Source organism: Panthera uncia (assembly GCF_023721935.1).
Source record: "Panthera uncia isolate 11264 chromosome C1 unlocalized genomic scaffold, Puncia_PCG_1.0 HiC_scaffold_3, whole genome shotgun sequence".
In the NCBI taxonomy this organism is placed as follows: Eukaryota; Metazoa; Chordata; class Mammalia; order Carnivora; family Felidae; genus Panthera; species Panthera uncia.
In genome coordinates this window covers 87738807-87754399 of record NW_026057584.1, presented here as the reverse complement: position 1 = coordinate 87754399, position 15593 = coordinate 87738807, and the positions used below count along the sequence as shown (strand labels likewise).

The 15593-nt window shown below is 34.5% G+C and overlaps 1 protein-coding gene and 1 non-coding gene across 2 annotated transcripts in view; both read right to left on the bottom strand.

Moving 5' to 3' along the window:
• LRP1B (LDL receptor related protein 1B) overlaps positions 1 to 15593 on the bottom strand; it is a 1876868-nt gene that overhangs the window by 915551 nt on the left and 945724 nt on the right. The window lies entirely within an intron of this gene.
• On the bottom strand, positions 114 to 218 carry LOC125911997 (U6 spliceosomal RNA). The gene has a single exon (XR_007454566.1). It is a non-coding gene; the product is annotated as a U6 spliceosomal RNA (small nuclear RNA).

Genomic DNA, 15593 nt, shown 5'->3' with positions numbered 1-15593 from the left:
AAATGGTTCAAAGGACTCCCATAAACTTTTACCCAGAATCCCCATTTAGTATAATTTTACCATACTTGCTTTATCATTGAATATACAAACAACATATAAAATATATTTTTTCTAAAATTATGTAATAAGAAATGCTTCACAAATGTCATCCTTATGCAGTAGTCAGGGTAATCTCGGTATTGTTCCATATTTAGTATATGTGCAGCTAAAATGTACACTAAGCATTTTTAATTTTACCCAAATCTAGCTACCATTATATTTTCCAAATATCACATCTACATGAATTAACCAAAAGAGGCATTGTACATATGATAAATGTCAATATTTCTTTTGTTTTTTTTTCCAGTATCAGTATTAAAATACTTATCAAACAATACAAGATAGACATTAACTAAGTGGAACAGACACAGTTGATATATGACCAACATGGTCATATAGGTGTTCATTCAGCTCCTTCACTTTTTGTAAAATCTATTTTTGTTGGGGGCTTTCATTGTTTATTTGATGCCTCATATTAGTGAACTACAGTTAATGATATATATGGTAAATTACTACCACTGTAGAAACATTAACTTATTTGATTCATATAATAATCTATGATAGAAAAATCATAATTTTTTTAAAAAATGGAGGTTTTCAGGGATTAAAACGTATTTTCCATTCAGTTAATAAGGAGCAATGCTGGGATTAAAATCTAGGTCTGTTGGATTCCAGAGCACATTTTTCTAACTATGATGTAACTACTTAAAACTACCAGGTTTTAGATGATTCTTATATTAGAAATAAAAGCTAAAATATAACTATCTAAAATAATGTATAATGGTTTTAGGACAACAAGCTGTTTAAAGATAAGTGATGGAAATCGTGGTATATGGTAGGATGTCTAAAGCAGAAACCGAAAATGAAACATGACAAAGAATATTATAACATAGTTTATCTATAGAGCCAAGTAATATGGCATACTTTCATTTGGGTGGGCTAGTCTATGTGTCAACAATTGCCACTAAAAATAAATGTCTGATTCAGCATCCTATTTTACCAGAAGTTATCTGACAGCTTGTATCTATTATAAATGATGTGCATTAAAACAAGATTGCTCTCCATCTGCTAGAAAGTGAGGCAGTGCTTTCTATTATAACTGTGTTTAGAAAGAAAATGAGTCAGTTACCTAGAATAGTGAAGTGCACCGTGTAAGACAGTGAACTATTAAACCATCATATTCAATCACTATTGAAATTTAAAATCCTGAACTACCAAATTATAGACAGATTTTTGCAGTTCAGTTTGTCAAAACAGAAAAGGACATGAGAGAAAATAATTACAATAAATAACTGTAATAATAACAATGATCGTGTCTGTTAGCAACTTTTATCCGTATAGTCTTCATTTAGTAGAGTTGTTTCTGCTTAAATGTATTACTAATCAGGAACACTACAGCAAGATTGTCTGGGTTCAAAACCTGACTTCATTAATTAGTAACTATGTGACATGTAGCAAGTGCTTTTCTATTGCTGCTTCAGGCTCCTGATCTGTATAATGGGTATAATAAATAATGCAGATCTCACAGGCTCTTGTGAAGACCAAATAAATGATACAATAGCTTATAAAATAGTATGATATAGTAAGTGCATGACAGATAGAGTAAATTAGTAACCATAATAGACATAGTGCTCACTGGCATTTTGATATAAATACCCTTAGTAGTGCAAAGTTTGTTGGAAAAGATGGGGCATATATAGGTAAATAATAGGAAAAAAAAAAAACTTCTGATTAGTAATTTATCTTGACATTTCTGTGTTTCCCCACTCATTTAAAATCAATGGAGTTTTTCCAAAACTACACCAAGGGCTTCTATCGCACGGTTTTCCAGGATAGCCACAAATAATCGAAGTAAGTGTTTTAGCACAATTGCACTATTATTAATCCTGCATTACAAGGTATAGTAGCCTCCAGGAACAGACCTTATAAGAACAATAGCAATAGAATTATAGTTGTTATGTATTAAAGAAGAAATTGTCCTAAGGACAAAAGTTTGAGATGCCATCACTTGATGTATCAAAATTGATAACAGGAAGGAACAAGTTCAACATCAACCATGTTCAAATGTGGAAGTGAAGACAGGATTTGCACACAGACTGGCACTGAGAAAGATACCACTCCTTCTCACTCCCCTCACCCCAGTATAATCAAAATCTAAACAGACAAAAACTGTTGTTTACCTAGGTTATTAACATTATATCTATGTTGGAATTTCGTTCCCCATTATACAAACTCTTAATTATAGAGTACCTATATATTTTTTGGGAATATGTTTACATACTCCTATTCCTATCAAATGGTGTATAGCAAAACCTATTTTGTGGTATGGATTTCAATCTTTTCTTCTAAAATTGTGCTATCTTTAAAAAAGTCCCATTTTTTTATGAAGAGATATGAGGACCAAATAAACCCCACCATCCTGACATGGTAGATATGATAATAAGGCATAAGTCATTTGTGAAATTTAAAAAAGCTGCCTTTTGGGGGGGCAATTAAGCCACCATCCCTAGAAAATGACACCTGACGAAGGATTTCTCATGCATGGGTGAGTCAGCTAGTCCTTAGTTATAACCAAAATGTGACTCTCCTTACTCTTTCTCTAATAACCCCTCCTCATGTGACTTCTTCCTTATTGTTTATGTTGCCAGCCAGTCTCACACTGAGCTTTAACTGTGTGGAGAAAGCACAGTTAACGGATCCATTGGCCCTCTCAATTTCTAAAGCTATTTCCTTCTCAAACTGTGACTTGAATGGTGAGAAAAGTGCAGGGGAACTGCTTTCCACTCCACAAGAAATGTTAGTATTTACCTACTTCCTCTTTCTCTGCTCATACAAGCTCTTTTATGTTTAAAATCAAGAGTAAATACTCCTTTCAAATGCCAGCATGTTAACAATGGCTGACTATACATGGGGAAATCGAGCCCATCATTACAATCAGGGTAAAAGATGCAGGGGAAAAATCTGTCCTTGTAAGTTATACATTTAGGAAAACCATTGAACCACTCTTCAATTGTGGCCCTGTGGCTTTACAAGATTAATGCTTTCTAAAGGTGCTTCTTTCCTATTTAGGGAGTAATCCTGGCAAGTAGACCTGGGCTCATCCAGAATTCATAGCCTAGTGGTATACAGAGAGCACAGAAAACTTTTTTTGGAATTTGACTGAATCTAAGTGAAAATGTGGAAGTCCTAGATTTCAACACTACTGAAGAAAAGATACAATTATTCTGAAATGAGTCACCTATTTCCTGATTGATTCACAATAACAGTCCTATAATCACTCAGTTTCTTTTTTCTTCCTTTTCCAAAAAGTAAATAGGTTTTATTTTTAGAGCAGGTTTATAGAAAATTGAGCAGCTATAGAGTTTCCATACATCCCCTTTCTTCCTAACACATGGTTTCTCCTATTATTAATATCTTGCATTACTGTGTTATCCTTGTTACAATTAATGAAACAATATTACTGCGTTGCTATTAACTAAAGTCCATAGTTTACATTACGGTTCACTCTTTGTGTTGTACAGTTAATTATTTGGGTTTGGCCAATACATAATGACATGTATTCACATTGCAGTATCATATGGAAGAGTTTCACTCCCCTAAAAATTATATTTATTCCATCTGTTCATCCCCCCTCCACCCAATCCCCTCCCCCAAACTCTGGCAACTGCTGATCTTTCTGCTTTCTCTGTATTTTGTTTTCTTTTTCAGAATGCCATATAGTTACTTCCTTTAAAATTTTAGAACAAATTCTGTGTGCCATTTCTACTCATCTTCATGGAACTAACAGGTATACAAACTTATAGGTGCCCATGTTAAGGTATAAAATTACCACCCTGCATATTCCCAAGTGTCATTTTCCTCAGGGCTGAGTACCCAGTCTTGTGCATGAATGGTAGTATACCACAAACCCCCACATACCTCATCTTAACCCCCATTCTCCCAGCTTAAAGCTGACTCATGGGTGTAGTGTAGTGGATTAAGAGTGCACATTGCTTCATTTTGAACCCTGATTGCAACACTTACTGGCTTTTTGACTATGGGCAAGTAATTTACCTTCCCAAAGCTTCATATGTAAAAGAATATAGAGGTATCAAGTACCTCACGAGATAACTCTGTAGATTAAATTGAAAAGTGTAGAGGGAGTGCTGAGGACAATGACTGGCCACAGAAAACAGTCAGTAACACTGATGATATTAATCTCTTTCTTTCTCTGTCTCTCAAAAAAATGGGCCCTATCAGAACTGCAACTTCATATTCTGATGTAGCACAAAGCACAAAGAAAATAAGATAAATAATGCAAAACTAGTTAATTGACTTTACTTCTCCTTATGTAAAAGAGTTTAGTCTCTAGGTAAATGATGACAGAGTGACTTGAAGTTCTGGGGTACTTGAGACCATCTATGAGAACATGCTCACTTCCGATGGAGGTAAAATCACCTCCATTTTTGCACAGATGGCCTCACTATATGAATTCTATGTAATGTAGTCACCATCTATCCAAGCAAGACAAAGGGGCAGAACAGGACACTCTATAAAGTGTTGCATAATCATTTGTCTCAGGTAGTGAACATTAAGAATATTATTATGAAAAATATATAATGTAAAGATCTTTCCAATGCACATCTTTAATAAAGCTACCTCCCAGAAAAATGTCATAGCTCTGATATAAGTTTTGAAAAATACTATTAATTACAGGTGTTTTTGGAAGAGATTTTGATCCTTTCAATTTACTTACAATATTCTAGGCTAAAGTAAATATTCTTATTTCATTTGGGAAAAATGGGATTTTGGTTTTAATTACAATTAATCATATGTTAGCTGTTAATCCTATAGATTACAAAACAAAGAAGTTTTATGAGCTATTCAGTATTATTCATCTTAATATAATTACTTTTAATAAAATAATTTAAAATTGCCTTTTAAATATTTTAGTTTATGTATTTATTTTGAGAGAGAGAGTGAGCATGAGTAGGTGAGGGGCAGAGAGAGGGAGACAGAATCCCAAGCAGGCTCCATGCTGTCAGCATGGAGCCCGATGTGGAGCTTGAATTCACAAACCGTGAGATCATGATCTGAAGTGAAACCAAGAGTTGGACACTTAACTGGACCAAACCACCCAGATGCCCCTAAAATTATTTTTTAATCATGCAATATTAAGTTGTCTGATAAGTGGAATCTGAAATATGAAATAAGTCTACAAAAAATACAAATAAATAAAAATAAGGCATAGCTTAAAAAATATTTTCTTTACTAAGCAACCTCAAATGTATGTTATTAGTCTGCTTATCTTACCCAGGTACTTGTCTTTAAAAAATAGAAACATACACAGATCCAAAGAGTAAGAGCATTAAGGAAGGCAGAGTTTCCAGCAGCTAGTTCTATTTCTCACTAGAAATTACCTTATCTTCAATCATCTAAACCTATGTTTGTCTTATATACTGGGAAGCAACTATAGATCCCAAATGTATCTTTCTCTGTGGAATAAATTAGGGCTTTCTCTGTAAATTTAGCATGATTCAGCACCAAAAAAAAAAAAAAACATGCTTGGTAGTGACAGTTTGAGTAATTGCCTTGTTAAATCATCACAGGTATTATCGAAGCAGTTTTCACTGTCATGGCTGTAGTCGTCATCATCATCATCATCACCTCCATTGCCATCCTTATCTACTGCTTGCAGGGTTTTGATAAAGAACCTCAAAATATCCATCATGAAGAACATGATTTGCTCTCAAGTACAGTAATTCGCATTCTACAGCAAATATTCTCATGGCAGTGAATCAATACATCTCTCTCTCCCATTCTCAGTGAAATTATGTTTTGCTTCTCCTAGTTCTTTTCCTAACAGAAACTTGATTATGTTCAGAGAACCATCATTCCCAATGACCTTCCCAACCATGCTCCCTCACCACTACCAAATTTTCAAATGACTGGGGGAAATTGAATACACTTCCAGATCTTGGGGTGGACTCCAATTAATACAAATCCAAACAGTACATGGTATTTCCCCAGCAACTGAGACTGCTCCAGTTGTGAGAAAGCAACCTTATTTAGCCCATTCAAACTGGAATAATGGATTTATAGTCCATAGTAAGGGGTCAGGTTTCTTACTTTTTCTTGCTGCATGAGAATAGTACACAATTTTCCTCAGTTGGTAGTGGCAACAAACTTATGACCAAGGGGGAAAAGGCTGTAGCTGTGGATGGGAGAGCAGGGATATAGAAGGGATATGGCTCCTTAAAGATGTCAATGAGGCATCAGTTCAACCAAGCCTACATCCAACCAAGTTTGCTCTTCTCTGGCCTTCCTCTAAGTTAGAAACTGAATTAACTTATCATTTAAGCCAGTTAGAGTTAGGGGGTTTTTTAGTGTCTAAAGTATTATTCAACACACCAACCATTATTACACTATATTTACACTGTTTCAACTATTTTCTCTTTCTTTTCTACTTCTAGTGTTATGCCCACCAATAATCCATTATGTCTTCCACTCTCAGAATGAATTTCTGCAAATGTTACATTTATTCAAAGCATGTTCTAAAACAAACAAGCAAATCTATGGGCTGGTACTAGTAGTGAGATCTTAAGAAGTACAAACAAAAGAATAATTATCATTCGAATGTCTGAAAAGAGTAGGAAAAAGAGTTGGGAGTATTCATGGTGTTTCCAGCCTTTCCAAAAAAGAGGATATTTAGGTTCTAGGAATTAGGCACCAGTTATTAGGAGAAATTGCCCCAATCTGAAAATGCCTATTATTTCATTTACTGGTCAGAGCATAATGTACTTGTTTCTCTGATTAAAAGTTTCTCTGATTAAAAGTTATTTGGATTTGTTAATGTTGCAAGAGGTGATACCAACCTAATAATGAAAGTGACTCATTCAAAGTAAAATGATAAACCTGAATTCTAAGCCTTCAGGAGATTATAAAAAAATTGGAAAAATATGAATCTACTCAATTTAAAATACATTTTAGAAACTAGGGCTTTCACATGCTATCCTCTTCTACGTTTAATTTTTTATTACCCAAAAAGAAAAAAATAATAAAATCAGATGGTGGTCATAGTGGCAGAAGCACTCATCTGTCACCAGAAGCTCATAGCTCACACCCCTTCCTTTCCAAAATGTGGAATGGCTGACAACTTCCCAGTTAGAAACCGTATTTTCTAGCCCTCTTGTCATCAGATGTGACCAAGTGACTAGATGTCACTAACTGGAATGTAACTGAAATAATGATGGTCATTGCTGAGCTGGAATTAGGAAAAAGAAAAAAGGCAGACATGTCATTCCTCTCTCTGGTCAAAAATCAGAGGATTCTCAGACCCTAAAGAATGTAGGAACCAAAAGATGGAAGGAACCTCCATCTTTCAATCATCACAAGGATAAAAGCTGCTTGATAGTTCAGAATGCATACATTGGACTCGAACTTGAGCAATAAAACAGAAAAAAAATTAACAAAATTTCTACTGTGCTATCCACTGAAATTTACGCAGTGAGTATTATCATAACAAATTCAAAAGTTGGTAGCACAGGGGCGCCTGGGTGGCTCAGTCGGTTGGGTGTCCGATTTCAGCTCCAGTCACGATCTTGCGGTCCGTGAGTTTGAGCCCCGCGAGGGGCTCTGGGCTGATGGCTCAGAGCCTGGAGCCTGCTTCCAATTCTGTGTCTCCCTCTCTCTCTGCCCCTCCCCGTTCATGCTCTGTCTCTGTCTCAAAAAAATAAACGTTAAAAAAAAAATTTAAAAAAAAGTTGGTAGCACAAGTACAAAACTACCTTAATAAAAATTTAAAATACATTAAATATAATAAGATTGTAAATTACTACATTGAAGGGGTGCCTGGTGGCTCAATCAGTTAAGCATCCAACTCTTGATTTTGGCTCATGTCATGATTTTATGGTTCATGAGATTGAGTCCCCCATCAGGCTCTCTCTCCCTCTCGGTCTGCCCCCCCCCCCCCCAATAAATAAATAAACATTTAAAAATGCATAACATTGTCAGATAACCATGGGTCGCCTGAGTGGCTCAGTCGGTTGAGTGTCCTAGTTCAGCTCAGGTCATGATCTCATGGCTAGTAAGTTTGAGCCCTGAGTCAGGCTCTGTGCTGACAACTAGGAGCCTAGAGCCTGTTTCAGGTTTTGTGTCTCCCTCTCTCTCTCTGACCCTCTTCTCTTTTAAAAATAAACATTAATTTTTTTTTTCTTTAATGCATAACATTGGCCTCATGGTTAAGGCAGCAGCATCAGGGTAACTAATGTTCAGGACTGAAAATATTAAAGGTTAAAAATACTTGATAAAAAATGTCATTTGCAGTATCTTGATAAATATATTGGAAGAAAAAACAAGTGCTTTTTGAGCCTATGTATTAAAGGGAAGAAGTTTAAAAGTATAATATTAGTAATTGTGTTAGTTACTACATGCCTTCGTTGGCAAGATATTATGGGGAAAAATGAGTATGGGTAAGAATTGGCTGACTGACAACCAAAACTGAAAGGGAATAGACCAAGTCCAAAATTGAGGTCTTCCAGCTTTGGAGATCCAGTTGTTTCTAGGATGTGAATACTAAGAAAAATTGCTGGAATTACTTTGAACAACAAAAGACAATTAACTTCTCAACTGAATAGAAGAGTTTCACCTTTAGATAAAGGTGTTTGCTTCCCACTGGCGTGTTGTTTTCAGGCTTCGAAGTGACCACAAACAGGTTGAAAGAGAAAACCAAGAGAGTGAGGTGCAAAGAAATAATTTGGGTTTGATAATTATTTGTAGAGTATAACTTTGAGTGAGGATATTAGTATATAGAAGTAATGGGAAGCAAAGAAATCAAAATTCTACTAATTTTCAAGGGAATTTATAACTTCAAAAGCCATGAGCCTATCTTACAAAATTCTTTGTTTCTTCAAACCTTAAAACAACTTGAAAGGAACAAGAAACAGTCTGTGAAATATATACAGTCCACAGGGGGAGGATGCCCCATTCCCAACTTCAGATGTAGTATTTAGCACAACAGACTAGAAAGAATCTCCCTGGGGAAGCACAGGTAAAGAACAATGAACAAGGGGAGATGTTACAGGGAAAGAAGTACCATCTAGACAAGGGCATTTCTAAACTACCAGGACAGAGTCTTTCCTTTACTTTCCTGGTAGGATTTCATTATTTCTCTATGCCAATGACTGCTGTGTGCCTCCAATCTTCTATTTTCTAGATGATGATTCTTGTTTTTGTTATTCTATCACTGTTCCACTGATTTATATAGAGTATGGAGGGGACAGTTGGGACAGATATCTTGTCTTTTGGTTCATAATTTGCTGTATACAAGGAAGTACAAAAGGACGTGATGGAGAGGACTGCGCATCACCTGGAGGTCCTCCACTTTGAACTCAGGTAGTATATTCTATGAGAAGAAGGGCATATATAGATATTTGGTAGCCAGAAGAGAAGACTGGGACAGAAATGGCAAAATGTTTATTCAAAATACATGTTCCCATTTCCATAGTATGGTGATGTCATGGGCAAGAAACTGCCTACCCAGGTGCTACATTTCCCTGATCCCCTTGCATCCAACTTGTCTACAGATATTCAACATTTTTCCCCTTCTACTAGTTGAGAACAGGCCGTATGAGATTCTATAGCCACAAAATGGAAGGAACCCTTATCTCAGAATAACCACAAGGAGGAATCTACCCACCAACCTCTAACACACTCATCAGATTCATACGGGTATGAAATATAATTTTATTGTGTGATGTCATCATTTTAGTTTATAAAAGTGACTACCATTATCCTAATACAGTTGTTATGAGATTACTGTATTGATATTCCTTCAAACTTCAGTGTATATCCTGTGAAAATTACATTGGTCTTATGCAGTCATTTCAATTAATAAATAAAATTATATACACTTGAAATATCTTTCTCAAATCGAGTTCATCATAATAAATCATTTAAAAAATAAAACAGAATATCTTTGTTTTCATTTAAAAAAATGAGAAATCTTAGCAATTCAGAGATTTTTAAATCACTGGAGAATTCCAGACACTTTAGATGTGTTCCACATTAAGTTTATGGGATGAATCAATTATTTAGCTATACCTCCAAATTAATGAGACTCCCAAATATAAATTCAATATGAGACTTAGACTGAAACTCTCCAGAAAGTAGGACTATTTTCTTTTTATATGTTGCTTTTTAATCTCATTTTATGCCACACTAAACCAGATATAGAATTTAATTATAGAGATTTACTAATAGTTTGGTTGCTGATAATGTTACTATAACGTATATTCAATCATTATGAAGAACAATGACAAAAATCAGTTGTTTTGCTTTTCTCAAAAAACATTAAATTAGTTTAAGATGACATAGAGGCACATTTTATGAGCAGTTGTTTATTTAAACACAAGTTTTTTTTTATTCCATGTTTTTTCCAGTGTTACTGAGAAATTATTGGCATATATGTTTGTAAAAGTTTAAATCATGCAGCATGATAGTTTGATTTACATATAGTATAATGGATTCAGCTTACATCTACCTATCTTCTCATATAGACACAATAACAAAAAAAAAAAGAAATAAAAGGAAAAATATTTTTCCTTGTGATGAGAACTCACAGGAATTAATCCCCTAATAATTTTCCTATGTATCATACAGCAGTGTTAGCTATTCTCACCATACTGTACATTACATCCCCAGTACTTATTAATAACTGGAAGTTTGTATCTTTTCTCCCATCTTCCAAATGTTGCCACTGGTAATAACAAATCTGATCTCTTTTTCTGAGAGTCTGTTTTTTTTTTTTTTTTGCTTTTTTTTACATGTCACATATGAGTTCATACAGTACCTGTCTTTCTTGGTCTGACTTATTTCACTTAGCATAATGCCTTCAAAGTTCTTCTATATTGTCAAAGATGATGGGGTTTCCTCATTTTTTTCTTTAGTGGTTGAATAATATTCCAGTGTGTGTGTGTGTGTGTGTGTGTGTGTGTGTGTGTGTACACGTGTGAGCACATGCATGCATGTGTGTATCACAAATTCTTTGTATAAAAATGCAATGATACATTGATAGACACTTAGTATCTTTCTATGTCATGGCTCTTATAAAAAATGTTGTTATGAACATGGAGGTGCAGATATCTTTTTGAGTTAGTGTTTTTGTTTTCTTTGGATATAATCTTGGAAATGGAATTACTGTATCATATGGTAATTATATTTTTAATTTTTGACTATCTTCCATACTGTCTTCCATCATGGCTGTATCAATTTACATTCCCTGTATCCAATTTATATGCACAAGGGTTCCCTTTACTCCACATCTATGCCAGCATTATTTCTTATCTTTTTGATGATGGCCATTTAACAGGCATAAGGTGATCCCTCATTGTGCTGTTAATTTGCATTTTCCTAATAACTAATAATACTAAGCATCTTTTCATATACCTGTTGGCCTTCATATATCTTCTTTGGAAAGTGTCAATGGAAAGTGTCCATTTTTTAATGGGGCTGATGTCTGGTTTTTTTTTGTTTTTGTTTTTTTTTTTTTTTTTGCTACTGGGTTGTATGAGTTCTTTATATACTTTGGAAATTAATCTCTTATTGGGTACATAGTTCGCAAAATTTTTTCCCATCCCATACGTTGCCTTTTCACTTTGTTGATTTTTTTTTTTTTTTTTTTTTTTTTTTTTTTTTTTTTTTTTTTTTTTGGTGTTCAGAAGCTTTTTATTTTGATACAGTCCCACTGGTTGGTTTGTTAATCTATTTATTTATTTAGTTGCCTGTGCTTTAGATGTCACATTCAAAAATTAATTAATTAATTACCAGTACCCATGTCAAAGAGTTTTATTCCTGTTTTCTTCTAGGAGTTTCATGGGTTCATGTCTTATACTTAAATCTTCGATCCATTTACAAGTTAATTTTTGTGAGTGGTAGAAGATATAAGGCTAGTTTGCTTCTTTTACATGTGAATATTCAATTATCTCAGCACAATGTACAAAGAGATTGTCTTTTTTCCATTGAGTATTTTGGCTCTGTTGTCAAATATTAGTTGACCAAATATGTTTGGGTTTATTTCTGGGCTTTCAATTCTTTTCCACTCACTGGACTATTTGTATATTTTAATGTCAGTACCATACTATTTTGATGACTATAGATTTATTTTTTTATATTTAAAAAAATTAATGTTTATTCATTATTTTTGAGAGAGAGAGAGCGCATATGCAAGCAGGGGAGGGGCAGAGAGAGAGGAAGACACAGAATTTGAAGCTGTGCTGACAGCTCAGAGCCGGACGCAGGGCTCTAACTCACGGATCATTTCATCATGACCTGAGCTGAAGTACGGTGCTTAACAGACTGAGCCAACCAGGTGCCCCAACTACAGATTTGTAGTATATCTCGTAATCAGACAGTGCGCTGCCTCCTGCATAAACAATTTTTACAAGAGATTACAGAGACAATTACCTCAGTAAAACTGACAGAAGACCAGATACCCTCAACATTTGACTTTTTCCTTTTCATGATTAAAAAAAAATATATTGAGTAAACACTATTTGACACTATAAAACATCCAACTTGACCCTAAAGCCAAGCCAATTTCTCCCTAGTCAAACCACTGTGAATCTGGCTCAAGGGAAAATATCAATTTTCGATCAATACCCTTCAAGGCTCAGCAGTCAAGCAGAACAAAATATAACTCAGCATAAAAGCTGACTTTTTTTTAACTTCTGATTATTTTTTTTAGTTGAATATGATTATATGGCCTACAATAAAATCCTGAATTTATGTTATATATGAAAGAGTGGTAACTTAAAAGGCGAATGGTGTCAAGTATGTATTTTATTGTTTTTAATTTTTGTCTTTTCCCTTGTGGTGTTTACAAACCAACATTTTCTGTTTTGTTTTGGTTTTTTGAAAATAATATTTGTGCCTAACCCACTATTTAGCTCATAAACTTCAAATAAATTACTGCTTAGAATTTGTTGTTTATAATGTGTTTTTTGTAAACTATAATAACTATATCTTTTGGTTGTAATATTTGATATCTAATGCATAATTCTGTTACACTCAAAGCTCCATAAGAAAATATATCATACCATTATCTTCCATGCCCTTATTATAACTGAGTGAAATAGGAAATCTGTCCATATATTTTCAAAAGCAATACCATTTGCTCATATCTACTTCTTGTTTTCATACAATTCTATGTAAGAAACAATTAGAAATAATTTTACATTAATTGGAAATATAAAATTATTCTTGTTTAAAAATGGCATAGATTCTTCCAGTGTGTAAACTATTCTATGGCAGAGAATACAAAACTTTCATGCCACTTGAGAATTGCTTTATAAATGAAACAATAATGTATTTAATGCTACCCCAGTAGTATTAGGCTTAGAATATTCACATAGATTACAAAACCATTGAAGAATCTGAATAGAACAAAAGCTCCCATCAGTTTCTTAAAGTATATCTTTAAAGATAAAAATAGGAACACTAGGAGAGAACTCCCAGAGAACTCCCAACCCAATCTCTTCTTTGTATCATATAAAACATTACTGGAGGGGCACCTGGGTGGCTCAGTCAGTAGAGCATCCAACTTCGGCTCAGGTCATGATCTCATGGTTGGTGAGTTCAAGCCCCACATCAGGCTCTGTGCTGACAGCTCAGAGCCTGGAGCCTGCCTCAGATTCTATGTCTCCCTCTCTCTCTCTGCTCCTCCTCCACTCACGCTCTCTCTCTCTCTCTCTCTCTCTCTCTCTCTCTCTCTCAAAAATAAATAAACATTAAATTTTTTTTAAATAAAAAATAAAATATTACTGGAAAGAAGTGTCATTTGCCTTGAAAAGAGATAAGAAAAATACTCCTTGAAATGAGTTTGAACGGCCTTGGCTAAAAGGAAATGGAAGAGTTCTCCTAGAAAAGGGACTAAAGAATTGGAATAAAGTATTTGCCCATATTCCAAACAAGCTAAGGTAAGTACAAAGAGACCCCCTCAGTGCCTGGGAAAAAAAAGTCAAAGAACTGCACATAAGAGAACTGTTATATGACAGGGGATGTAGATGATGTCAGTTCTTAGTCCATTTATTTTTCCATCTTTGCTTGGCCCTAATTTCACTCTTTCATATATCAATGGTGGAAAAAAAGTGGCTCCTGTCCCATTCAGGAAGGCATCTACCCCATTTATGCCTAAGAAGACATGAATATCTAAGGAAAAAAAACAAAAACAAAAAAATGTTTTTTTCTTCTTTTTTCTTTTGAGTGGAGTACCATGTTTCTACACAAGATCCCTAGAACTTCATCTTATAATGGCAAGAGAATTAACCTAAAAACCATACACTAACCATAATATCACAAAGAGGTAAATGGACCCAGATCCTGAATGATATTGTTGAGCCACTAAACTAATCCACTCAGAGACTGTCCTATATTTAGATTTAAAAGTGAAATAATAAATTCCTTCATAATTGTGATTTTTCCTATTCCTTTGAGTGGACAGCATTTATCAGAGTGATAACTCAAAGAAATCTCTTTTATAGAGAGTGGGTGGAAGATTGGGAAGATACTAAATATAATTACTAGAAATAGAACTATGAAGTCAGTAATTTGGATATAAGTTTAACAAACATTTAAAACATATAGAGTAAAAAGAGAGAGAAAGAACAGCAAAGAGGGCAAATAGAGATGTAAAATGTTTTGCATTATTCTGAGTTACTATTATGAATAATGTGAGCTAAGAACACAGTGAAAGTTGAGTCAGTTTGGGGTAAGTTTCCAGTAAAAGGTGTAATGAACATAAAACACTCCAAATTACTTTTCCGAATTCCCAGGGTAATCACAATATAAATTGTATTGGAAGGAGACAGTGATTAAAGGCAATGCCATACGTGAACCTCCACTTACAGAAAGGTTTGGAGAGTAATTTGGAGAGTTTGACCCTAGACAAAATGAATTAATGAGAATAATTTGAGTCATACACAAAACAGCTAATATGCATTTATACCCCTGAGTGAGTCTTTGAACAACTAGCTTCACTTAAAATAATTCAGACCAGGAAACATGAACTTGCATTTCCATGTTGTCTTGCCTAATCACATCAGCAACTCCTGAAAGGAACTTTGGATTGAAAAGTGGCTATGATAAACTCTCCTGAAAAACCTTGTAAAATGGCCAATTTAGACAAATGCCTATTGTTCAGATAATTCTCTATTAATCTAAATGTTATCTAAGAGTGTTGGACTCACTCAGAAAAGGTAGTAGTGGTGTAAATAGGAAATCAGCATATAGATATTTAGACTATGAACAGATAAAAAATTAAAATACAGCTAATATTATAATGGATATTCACTTGAATTTGTTGCTAAGATAAGAAAACACATTAAGAAACTTTAAATTCAAGAGTGAGCACTTGGGTGGCTCGGTCAGCTAAGCATGTGACTCTTGGTTTTGGCTCAGGTCATGATCTCATGGTTCGTGGTTTTGAGCTCTGTGTTGGCCTCTGTACTGAGAGCATGTAGCCTGCTTGGGAGTCTCTCTCTCTCTCTCTCTCTCTCTCTCTCTCTCTCTCTCTCTCTCTC